The sequence below is a fragment of the Canis lupus genome, unplaced genomic scaffold (assembly GCF_011100685.1).
Source record: "Canis lupus familiaris isolate Mischka breed German Shepherd unplaced genomic scaffold, alternate assembly UU_Cfam_GSD_1.0 chrUn_S1684H1878, whole genome shotgun sequence".
Taxonomy (NCBI): Eukaryota; Metazoa; Chordata; class Mammalia; order Carnivora; family Canidae; genus Canis; species Canis lupus.
In genome coordinates, this window is record NW_023330532.1 from 61,639 (window position 1) to 74,372 (window position 12,734).

Consider the following 12,734-nt stretch of genomic DNA (forward strand, 5'->3'; position numbering starts at 1 on the left):
AACAGAGATTTCATCAAAGAGGAGATATGGATAGCAAATAAGCACGTGAAAAGTTGATTGGCTTATTAGTAATTATGGATTTGCAAATTATAACCAAAATTAAATACCATTATATACCATTGAATACCATTAAATACCATTAAGTATTATTATTATTAGAGTCGCAAGGAAAAAAAACATCCTAAGTGCTGATGAAGATGCAAAACAACTGTAACTCTCATACATTGATTGCTAGTGGGAATACAAAATGGTTCGACCAACATGGAATACAATTTCTCAGTTTCATTTTTTTAATATTTTATTTATTTGTTCCTGAGAGACACAGAGAGAGAGGCAGAGACAGGCAGAGGGAGAAGCAGGTTCCCTGCTGGGAGCCCGTCGTGGTACTCGATCCTGGGACCCTGGGGTCATGAACCAAGCCGAAGGCAGACGTTCAACCACTGAGCCACCCAGATGTCCCATATGATTCCATTTAAATAATAACATTTTGGAAAAGACAGAACTATGGGTGCAGAACACAGGCCAGGGTCACCAAGACACAGGGAAAGGAGATTGACTACAAAATGCTGTGAGAGGACATTTTCAGGGGACAGAATTGCTCTGTATCTTGATTGTGGCATATGTACCTACCTACATACGCTCAAGAATACTCACTGATCTATAAACTCAAAAAGGTGAACATGATGCAAGTAAATTATGCTTCAATAAACCTGACAAAATAAAGCATTCATGATGTTATTTTTAAAAAGTCTTATTTGTGGATTTCAAAGTTCCCAAATATTCTGAATGAGTGGAATTAAATATTATAGGCTGATTCTGCTGAGACTTCAACTTTAGACTTTGTTTAAAAGGGATGTAAATTAAAAAAAATAAAGTGTGTTTGGATGGTTCCCTTGGTTAACCATCAGACTCCTGGTTTCATCTCAGGTTAAGAACTCAGGACCCTGAGACCCACTGCTAACCCTGAGCTGGCTCTGCAGGGAGTTTGCTTGAAGATTCGCGCCTCTGCACCTTCACCACCTGTGTTCAATCTCTCTCTCACTCTCAAGTAAATGAATAAGTCTTAAAAAAAAGGCATGTACATTTTCAGAGGTAACCAATCAGAAAATAACGTCTGTATCATGTAAGGGTTAAAGGAATTAGAAAAAAAATAGCCCGAACAAATTTGATTTTTTTAAAGATTTTATTTATTTATTCATGAGAGAAGCAGAGACACAGGCAGAGGGAGAAGCAGGCTCCCTGCAGTGAGCCCGATGTGGGACTCGATCCTGCATCTCCAGGTTCACATCCTGGGTTGAAGGCAAATGCTAAACCCTTGAGCCACCAGGGGATCCCTTTCTTTTTTTTTCCCAATCAAAAAACATTCGTTGCCCATTTACAATGTGCTAAACACTAGGCACTGTGCATACAGACAAAAGGCGCACTGACTGCTCCCAAGGAGTTTATTAACAAGTTGGGGCCACAACAAAATAAATAGTTAAAATACGATGCGGTCAGAAGGGAGGGGCAAGATGGCAGAAGAGTAGGGTCCCCAAGTCACCTGTCCCCACCAAATTACCTAGATAAGCTTCAAATCATCGAATTTGGCCTGAGATTTAAAGAGAGAACAGCTGGAATGCTACAGTGAGAAGAGTTTGTGCTGCTATCAAGGTAGGAAGACGGGGAAAAAAGAAATAAAGAAACAAAAGGCATCCAAGCGGGAGGGGCCCCGCAAGGAGCCAGGCAAAGGCCGGGGCGAGTGTCCCCAGGACAGGAGAGCCCCGTCCCAGAGAAGCAGGAGCTTCACCAATCTTCCCGGGGAAAAAGGAGCCCGCAGTGAGTTAGAGCAGGACCCCAGGAGGGCGGGGATGCCCCCAGGCTCCCTGGGACACTAACAGAGCACCTGCACCTCCAGGAGAGTGCACCGAGGTCCCTATAGCACTGCAGCATGAGCAGGGCTTGACACAGGATCAGCTCAGAAGGGGCTGCATGGCCAGGAGCATGAATCCAACAGCACAGGCCCAGGAGCACAGGGCGCTGGGGACACAGCCCAGGATCCAGCCTCCCCTTGGGACAGTCAGAGGCCGGGAGGGGTCAGGATACAAAATCAATGCCCAGAAGTCAGTGGCATTTCTATACACTAGCAATGAGACTGAAGAAAAAGAAATGAAGGAGTCCATCCCATTTACAATTACACCCAAAAGCATAAGATACCTGGGAATAAACCTAACTAAAGAGGTAAAGGATATATACCCTAAAAACTATAGAACACTTCTGAAAGAAATTGAGGAAGACAATTGACAGGGAATAAAATAAAGGGGAAAGAAGAAAAAATGAGAGGGAAGTATCAGAAAGGGAGACAGGACATGTAGACTCCTAACTCTGGGAAATGAACTAGGGATGGTGAAAGGGGAAGAGAGCATGGGGTGTGGGTGAATGAGTGATGGGCACTGAGGGGGCACTTGACGGGATGAACATGGGTGTTATTCTGTATGTTGGCAAATTGAATACCAATAAAAATAAATTTATTATAAAAAAAATTCTAAAAAATTTTTCTTAACTATCTACTTTTCTAGTTGATCTCATGTGGAAAATTAAGCTGATTTCTTTTACATCCTTTTACATAAGTGAGAAGATAAGGTATTTAATACTCTTTCATATTTATAGATCATCTTCCAAATTACAGCCAATATGATTTTTTATTTGGCAACAAACATTTTAAAAAAATCTAATGAACAACAACAACAAAAAATCTAATGAACAAAAATTTGAAGAAAGAGAAAAATGCTCCACATTTGGCACTCAGTCCAAGGTTGACACTGTAAAGATTTTCTTCTTTCTTATTCTTTACTAAATTAAGAGTATCTTTATGTTTAAAAAAAATGAGATTGCACATAAGGAGCAAAACTTCAAAATTACTTAAAATAGAAGTGTTTCATTGAATTGTTTTATATCGTTTTAATTTGGGTGAAGTAATTGTAAATGGGATGGACTACTTTATTTCTCTTTCTTCAGTCTCATTGTTAGTGTATAGAAATGCCATTGTTTTATGGGCATTGATTTTGTATCCTGCCACACTACCAAATTGCTGTATGAGTTCTAACAATCTTGGAGTGGAGTCTTTTGGGTTTTCTATGTAGAGTATCATGTCATCGGTGAAGAGGGAGAGTTTGACTTCTTCTTTGCCAATTTGAATGCCTTTAATGTCTTTTTGTTGTCTGATTGCTGAGGCAAGGACTTCCAATACTATGGTGAATAGCAGTGGTGAGAGTGGACATCCCTGTCTGGTTCCTGATCTTAGGGGAAAGGCTCCCAGTGCTTCCCCATTGAAAATTATATTTCCTGTGAGATGTTCGTAGATGGCCTTTCAGATGTTGAGGAATGTTCCCTCTATCCCTACACTCTGAAGAGTTTTGATCAGGAATGGATGCTGTATTTTGTCAAATGCTTTCTCTGCATCTAATGAGAGGATCCTATGGTTCTTGGTTTTTCTCTTGCTGATATGATGAATCACACTGATTGTTTTACGAGTGTTGAACCAGCCTTGTTCCCCGGGGATAAATCCTACTTGGTCGTGGTGAATAATTTTCTTAATGTGCTGTTGGATCCTATTGGCTAGTATCTTGTTGAGAATTTTTGCATCCATGTTCATCAGGGATATTGGTCTGTAATTCTCCTTTTAGTGGGGTCTTTGTCTGATTTTGGAATTAAGGTGATTCTGGCTTCATAGAACGAATTTGGAAGTACTCCATCTCTTTCTATCTTTCCAAACAGCTTTAGTAGAATAGGTATGGTTTCTTCTTTAAACGTTTGATAGAATTCCCCTGGGAAGCCATCTGGCCCTGGACTTGTGTGTCTTGGGAGGGTTTTGATAACTGCTTCAATTTCCTCCCTGGTTATTGGCCTGTTCAGGTTTTCTATTTCTTCCTGTTCGATTTTTGGTAGTTTGTAGCTTTCCAGGAATGGGTCCATTTCTTCTAGATTGCCTAATTTATTGGCGTATAGCTGTTGATAATATGTTTTTAAAATCGTTTGTATTTCCTTGGTGTTGGTAGTGATCTCTCCTTTCTCATTCATGATTTTATTAATTTGAGTCTTCTCTCTCTTCTTTTTAATAAGGCTGGCTAATGGTTTATCTATCCTATTAATTTTTTCATAAAACCAATTCCTGGTTTTGTTGATCTGTTCCACAGTTCTTCTGGTCTCGATTTCGTTGAGTTCTGCTCGAATCTTAATTAACTCCCTTCTTCTGTGGGGTGGAGGATCTATTTGCTGTATTTTCTCTAGCTCCTTTAGGTGTAAGGTTAGTTTTGTATTTGAATTCTTTCCAGTTTTTGGATGGATGCTTGTATTGCGATGTATTTCCCCCTCAGGACTGCTTTTGCTGTATCCCAAAGATTTTGTATGGTTGTATCTTCATTCTCATTAGTTTCCATGAATATTTTTAATTCTTCCTTAATTTCCTGGTTGACCGTTTCATCTTTTAGCAAGATGGTCCTTAACCTCCACGTGTTTGAAGTCCTTCCAAACTTCTTATTGTGATTTAGTTCTAATTTCAAGGCATTATGATCTGAGAATATGCAGGGGACGATCCCAATCTTTTAGTATCCTGTTAAGACCTGATTTGTGACCCAGTATGTGGTCTATTCTGGAGAAAGTTCCATGTGCACTTGAGAACAATGTGTATTCAGGTGAGTTTGGATGTAAAGTTCTGTAGGTATCTGTGGAATCCATCTGGTCCAGTGTATCATTTAAATCTCTCATTTCTTTGTAGATGTTGTGTTTAGAAGACCTATTGAGTGTAGAAAGTGCTAGATTGAAGTCACCAAGTATAAGTCCAAGTATAAGTGTAGTATTATCGAATTATGTCTTAACTTTGGCATTGTGTAACTCTGTGGAAGAGAGGACTGTTTCTGATTCTTTCTTTTGAGGTAAGGTTTTCCTTCTAGTCATTTTGCTCAGTGCAGAGTGGCCAAAAACAAGTTGTATTGGGAAAAGGAGAAAAAGAGAGGAGGGAAAGAATGAAAGAAAAAGGAAATAAGAAGAAAGAAAAGGATGAAAAAAAGAGAAAAAAGAAAAAAGAGAAGAAAAAGAGGAAAAAAGGGGTGGGGGAAAGCAAACAGAAATCAAAAAGGAAAAAAAAAGAGGGGGAGTATCCTGTGGTTCTGTATACTGTAAGTTCCTTGACTTCGGAACTTTCTAGTGCTGGTTGATCAATAATTTGTTTTTCCCATGTCCGCCTTGCTGGTCTTTAAGGGGAGGGTCCTGTTGTGCTGATTTTCAGGTGTTAGCACTTGGGGAAGCTGTTCAGCCCCCTGCCTGGTGCAGGGCTCAGTGACTGATGTTTAAGCTGATTATCTGGTGAGGCCACTGTGAGGCTCAGTGGGGGTTGTTGATCCTGGGAGGCCCCAGGAGGAACAGTAACAGTGGCAGAGGCCAGCTCTGCAGCCCTGGAATCAGCTTCCACAGTAACTACAGAGCTCTCATTGTGCAGGGGTCTGGATGCTCCAGGGGTGGGGCCGCTGATGTGCTCAGCTTGGGGCAGGAGAGTCCTTGTTGTCTTGTGCCCTCCTGGCCTCTGCCTGTCCTGGAGGGAGGCTGGATCCTGGGCTGTGTCCCTGGCACCCTGTGCTCCCGGGCCTGCGCTATTGGAATTGCGATCCTGGCCCCGCAGCTCCCTCTCTGCAGAGCCGCCTGAGCTGCTTTCGAGCTGCTCCCATGGCCTCGTAGCCCCTCCTGTGTGGAGTCTCTGCCAGAGCCGCCTCTGAGCTGCTCCAGGGTCCAGCCGTGCGGGCGCAGCAGCCCTTTAGGGAGCTCGGGACCCTCTCCTGGGGCGCAGGTGCTCTGTTAGTGTCCCAGGGAGCCTGAGGGATCCCTGCCCTCCTGGGATCCTGCTCTAACTCCCTGCAAGGCCTTTCTGCCTGAGAAGATTGGTGAAGCTCCTGCTTCTCCGGGTCGGGGCTCTCCTGTCCTGGGGACACTCACCCTGGCCTTAGCCTGGCTTCCCACAGGGCCCCACCCCCTTGGATGCCTTTTGTTTCTCTATTTCTTTTTCCCCGTCTTCCTACCTTGATAGAAGCATGCACTCTTCTCACTGTAGCATTCCAGAAGTTCTCCATTTAAATCTCAGGCTGAATTCATAGATTTTCAGGATGATTTGAAGGTTATCTAGTTAATTTGGTGGGGACAGGTGACTTAGTGACACTACTCTTCCACCATCTTGTCCCTCCTCCCTCCCAGTTAGTTTTGAAGCAATTTCATGGAAATGGAGCATCCTTTATTTGTACACAATATTAATAAAGATAAGGAATTGGGACTTTGTGTTTTGCTATTTTGCTATTGTCTTGGGTCCAGAGACTCCCTACTTGCCATGAAGCCTGTATGTTGATGGTCAGTTTGTCTTGAGCTGCTCAGGAAACCAAAGTTCTAACAGAAAAATAATCAATTCCAATGAGAAAGAATTATCAAACGTAGGGTCAAAATTTCTATATTCTCTTCCTTTCTTCTGAGAAATTAAAAAAAATCAGAAGATGATTCCATTAATACAAAATCAGAACAAAGAGTGTAGGATTGTTAAAAGTAAGTGAGTGAGCTGTGAGTAACCTAGTAAGCCATTCTTCTCAGTTCCAGAGAAATATTTACCAAGACATCGAACTGCTGGTCTGCTGAGAAAACTTGAGCTACGAACCCCATACAAATTGATAAATTTGAACACTTTTAAACTTTTTTTGAAAGTCAGGATAAAGAAAAAGTGTTTTCTAACATTTTATTATGGTTATTTTCACAAATAAAGCAAAATTGAAAGAATTTTACAGTAAACACCAAAATATCAACGAGGTTATACCATTAATATTTTGTTATGCTTAGTTTTATTACATTTCTGTCTGCATATCCATGCCCCTCAGACAAAAAAAAAGAATATATATGGCATGACACTATTTACATAAATTTCAGAAGAGCAGGCTCAGCTAATCTATGATGTTAGAAGACAAGATGTGGGCAGCCCCGGTGGCTCAGTTGTTTAGCACCGCCTTCAGCCCAGGGTGTGATCCTAGAGACCAGGGATCCAGTCCCACATCAGGTTCCCTGAATGGATCCTGCTTCTCACTCTGCCTGTGTCTCTGCCTCTCTCTGTGTGTGTCTCTCATGAATAAATTTTAAAAAATCTTTAAAAACCTAAAAAGAAAAGAGAAAAGAAGTCAGGATGCCAGCCAGGCTAGCAGGAGAAGATTTCCTGGAAGGGTTCATATGGAACTTTGCACATGATAGTGAAGGAGGATTTCGACCACCTCCATTTTGACCTCAAACTTTCTAATTGATTAAGTTCTTCAATCAGCTTATCTCTTAACTCAGGCAAAACACCCAGCAGGCATAGCATCCCCTGAAGGGTACTCCTTTTCACTAAACCCTGACTTGTTTCTCTGCCTTCGAATCTTGTCAGTGGCAAATGAAATCTTAGTGACGAATAACATGGGTCTATTTGGGAACCCTGTGCTCTTGCTCTCCTCTAACCCGGCTACAATAGTGTCTTATTTCTTGATGTTGATGATAGTTTCACTGGGGTGTTCGATCTGTGAAAATTCACTGAGTTTATATGTGTAATGTGCACAGTTCCAAATGTTATAATTCAAAAAAAAACCGATACCACACAGAACTATTATAAAGAGATTAAACTCATATAATAAAATACAGAGGTCATCAGAGTAAATAGAAACCAAACAGAAAAAAAATGAACTATTGGGACTTCATCAAGATAAGAAGCTTTTGCACAGCAAAGGATACAGTCAACAAAACTCAAAGACAACCTACAGAATGGGAGAAGATATTTGCAAATGACATATCAGATAAAGGGCTAGTTTCCAAGATCTATAAAGAACTTCTTAAACTCAACACCAAAGAAACAAACAATCCAATCATGAAATGGGCAAAAGACATGAACAGAAATCTCACAGAGGAAGACATAGACATGGCCAACATGCACATGAGAAAATGCTCTGCATCACTTGCCATCAGGGAAATACAAATCAAAACCACAATGAGATACCACCTCACGCCAGTGAGAATGGGGAAAATTAACAAGGCAGGAAACAACAAATGTTGGAGAGGATGCGGAGAAAAGGGAACCCTCATACACTGTTGGTGGGAATGTGAACTGGTGCAGCCACTCTGGAAAACTGTGTGGAGGTTCCTCAAACAGTTAAAAATATACCTGCCCTACGACCCAGCAATTGCACTGTTGGGGATTTACCCCAAAGATACAAATGCAATGAAACGCCGGGACACCTGCACCCCGATGTTTATAGCAGCAATGGCCACGATAGCCAAACTGTGGAAGGAGCCTCGGTGTCCAACGAAAGATGAATGGATAAAGAAGATGTGGTTTATGTATACAATGGAATATTACTCAGCTATTAGAAATGACAAATACCCACCATTTGCTTCAACGTGGATGGAACTGGAGGGTATTATGCTGAGTGAAGTAAGTCAGTCGGAGAAGGACAAACATTATATGTTCTCATTCATTTGGGGAATATAAATAATAGTGAAAGGGAATATAAGGGAAGGGGGAAGAAATGTGTGGGAAATATCAGAAAGGGAGACAGAACGTAAAGACTGCTAACTCTGGGAAACGAACTAGGGGTGGTAGAAGGGGAGGAGGGCGGGGGGTGGGAGTGAATGGGTGACAGGCACTGGGGGTTATTCTGTATGTTAGTAAATTGAACACCAATAAAAATAAATTTAAAAAAATAAAAAATAAAAAAATAAAAAAAAAATAAAAAAAAATCTGATATATTTTTCTTATTGGAGAGATGTTCAAAGCAACCTAAAACTGGAAACTGGAAATAAGGGAGTGCAAAGAGATACACACCAAATATGGATCAAAAAACAAAATAAAACAAAACACTAGTATATTTATTTTTCTAACACTTACTCTGGCTCATCCAAGATTAAATATTCTAATTGTCATTAGCCTCTCCTTGCACCCATTTATTTTATTCACAATTCAAGTAGGTTAAAAATTGGTAAAGATATCAAGGTGAACACCCAATAAAGGATATGCATTCTTCCCTAGCATGAATGGGACATTTTCAAAATGATCACATACTAGAAAATAAAACGAGTATGTCAGTAATCCTCAAATATCAATAAAACAAAGATGACATTCTCTGACCACAATACAAATTAATTTCACAGATTTTAATTTTAAATCTCCAGATCTTTATCCTGAAACCATATACTTCATTCAACTGCCCACTCAGCATAAACACGTGAATGATTAATAAACATCTCAAACACAATGTGGCTAAAAGTGAGCACCTAATTTCCCCCTGCTAGAGTTGCTCCAGCCATAAGTTTCCCTGTCTATAGTGTCTCAGGCCAAAAGACTCAGAGTCATTCTTGTCTCCTCTGGCTTTTAAACCTACACCCAGTTTGTGAGGAAATCCTGAGGACTCTATCTTTAAAAATGACATCTCAGAAAAAAACCACTTCTAGCCACCTGCGCTGTAGTTGCCCTGGCATAAGCCATCTTCTGCACATTTCCTTCTAACAGGTTTGCCATGACCCACTGTGTCTATTTTCAACTATTGCAGCTGACTTGACCCCTTCTGTGGCAAGCTGGAATATGTCACCTCTTGTTAAAATGCTGTAGTGCCTTCCCACTTCATTCAGAAGAAAAGCTGTAGGATGGTCTCTAAGGCTCTCCCAGTCACCTCTAACACATTTCCAGTTTCCTATCTGGATACTCTCCATTGCTCACTCAGCCTCCAGCCTCTCTGTTGGTCCTAGAATGAATCAGGCATGCATTCCTGATTCCTTAAAACTTAGGCTCTACTCTTCCTTTTGCCTAGAAATCTTCAAGAAATACCTTTGGTGAATTACCTCGCCATCTTCAAGTCTTCCCTAAAATTTCTCCTTCTCTCTGAGATTCCATTACAAACCCATTTAATATTGCAGACTTCCCCTCATCCTTAGGCCCTCTTGTGGGTGCTCTGTGTGAATTTGTTGAATATCACAACCTGTGGTATGCAGCTAACACAACACTCATTAAAACAATTATATAACCTACATGCTAATTTTAGGGAAGAAAGATAGGGACTATACATGCTTATTATAAGGAAGAAATACAGGAAATAAACAAGCTAAGTATATAACTCTGTGGTTTCTGGCTAAAATTTTAACCTGATTTTCCTGGTCACATTCACCTGGATAGTCTTCAGACATTTAAAATCATCACTTTCAAAAGAGAAATCATCTTCAGACTGTTCCTCAATTCTTCATATTGTAAATAGTGCCAATATTCACAGTGATCTATTCTGGGAGCATAGAGGAACATCCTTGGCTCGTCCTTCTCCCTGACCCATCTATTCAAACAATCACCAATTTTTGCAAATTTGCATTCTGCAACATCTCTCAAATCCACTTACATTTCTATGCTACTTTGTCCAAATACCAAGATCCAAGATCCATTCACAAGAGTTCTCATTTGCTTTGCTCACTGCCTTTGTAACTGTTCTTTCGGATTTCAACCCAACTCTGCTCCATATCCATTCACTTCATGATAGCTGCTATGGGCTGAATTGTGTCCCCTCAGATTTGCCTGTTGAAGTCCTCCTAACTATTGATACAAAAATACAAAGACTTTGTCCTAAATATGGCTGGTATTCAGTGTTAAGTGGCTGGAGGGCTTACCACCCATTCATAGTCCTTCAAAGACATTGTGTAGATTTTTTTAAGCACGTAAAATGGCTAAATAAATGCCTGCAGGCAACTGCAAGGTTCTCCTTTCTTTCTTTCTTTCTTTCTTTCTTTCTTTCTTTCTTTCTTTCTTTCTTTCTTTCTTTCTTTCTTTCTTTTAAGGTTCTCCTTTCAAAGGTGTTTTGAGACTGCTTTGGTGTATAAGCTTAAGTTCTACTGTATATAGCATGGCAGCAAAAAACAAGAATACCTATAGATTGTATTCAGCTCAGAAGTATGTTCCTCTGCTCTAAGATTTCAGATCTACTCCCAAAGCTTTGCCTGTTTTATCCATAATATCCATATTGAAAATACTCCTTAGCAATCTACTACTAAATAGAAAAAGTTTACTAAATTAGAATGCTGGTACTTTTAAGACTAATTTGCATTTAATGTAGTAAACTTAAACCCAGACAGTATCTGTGATTGACAACACGTTTTGAAGAAGGTCACCTTGCTTGATATTATAGTATAATATGAATATTTGCCTATTTAAATTTTTTTTTAAAGTAGCCACGTTTTAACAGCAGAAGAAGAAGCTAGGAGGAAGGGCTATATTGTTGGTTGGTGGGAAAGGAAGCTCAGAGAAAGCGTTACTCTTCACTTTCCTTACCTCTTTGTTCAAGAGAAGGAAGACTGCCTTGCCCTGGTCCCATAGAGATGTGGCCATTTTTCATAGGCCCTTACTCTCATACATTCTCTCTTTGGGAATGGACAGACTCATAAAGTTTTGACCACATCACTCAGCATGGGGAGTATAGGGTCTCTGTCACTTACCCCTCTTTTCCTCCACTGACCCTTTGCAGCCCTGGACCTCATCTGTGGGAATGGGAGTCCCCTGCCCAAACTGTCCCACACCATAGACCTTTGCCCTGGCTAGAATTGTCCTTTCCTTTTTTAAAACATTTTTAATTATTTATTCATGAGACACACACACACACACACACACAGAGGCAGAGACACAGGCAGAGGGAGAAGAAAGCTCCATGTGGGGAGCCTGACTTAGGATTCAACCCTAGGTCTCTAGGATTATGCCCAGAGCCAAAGGCAGATGTTCAACTGCTGATCCACTCAGGCATCCCAGAATTGCCCTTTCCTCACCTACTACTTTTGTGTAGCAATGACATTACATTTCATTTCATGAGGTCTGGATACAACCAAATTTAGTTACATTTCAAGTCGATTCAAGTGTGATTCTACTTGCAAACATCTTGTGGAGGGCTGGTGAAATAACTTAACACACACACACGCACGCGCGGGCACATGCATGCACATTTTCCCTTCTTAGCCAGAAATTGGTACTACTGAAAAAATTGGTGCTAAGCACAGAAGAAATGTTAGAATTCCTGTTTTGGGTAAATACAACTTCTTTCTTACTTAGCAATATCTAAAGAATACATTTATTTTTTTAAAGAATACATTTTCATTCTTCTGCATGTGGATGTCCAATTTTCCAAGCACCATTTATTGAAGAGACTGTCTTTCTTCCAATGGATAGTCTTTCCTCCTTTATCGAATATTAGTTGACCATAAAGTTCAGGGTCCACTTCTGGATTCTCTATTCTGTTCCACTGATCTATGTGTCTGTTTTTGTGCCAGTACCACACTGTCTTGATGACCACAGCTTTGTAGTACAACCTGAAATCTGGCATTGTGATGCCCCCAGATATGGTTTTCTTTTTTAAAATTCCCCTGGCTATTCGGGGTCTTTTCTGATTCCACACAAATCTTAAAATAATTTGTTCTAACTCTCTGAAGAAAGTCCATGGTATTTTGATAGGGATTGCATTAAACGTGTATATTGCCCTGGGTAACATTGACATTTTCACAATATTAATTCTGCCGATCCATGAGCATGGAATATTTTTCCATCTCTTTGTGTCTTCCTCATGTTGGAGAGGATGCGGAGAAAAGGGAACCCTCATACACTGTTGGTGGGAATGTGAACTGGTGCAGCCACTCTGGAAAACTGTGTGGAGGTTCCTCAAACAGTTAAAAATATACCTGCCCTACGACCC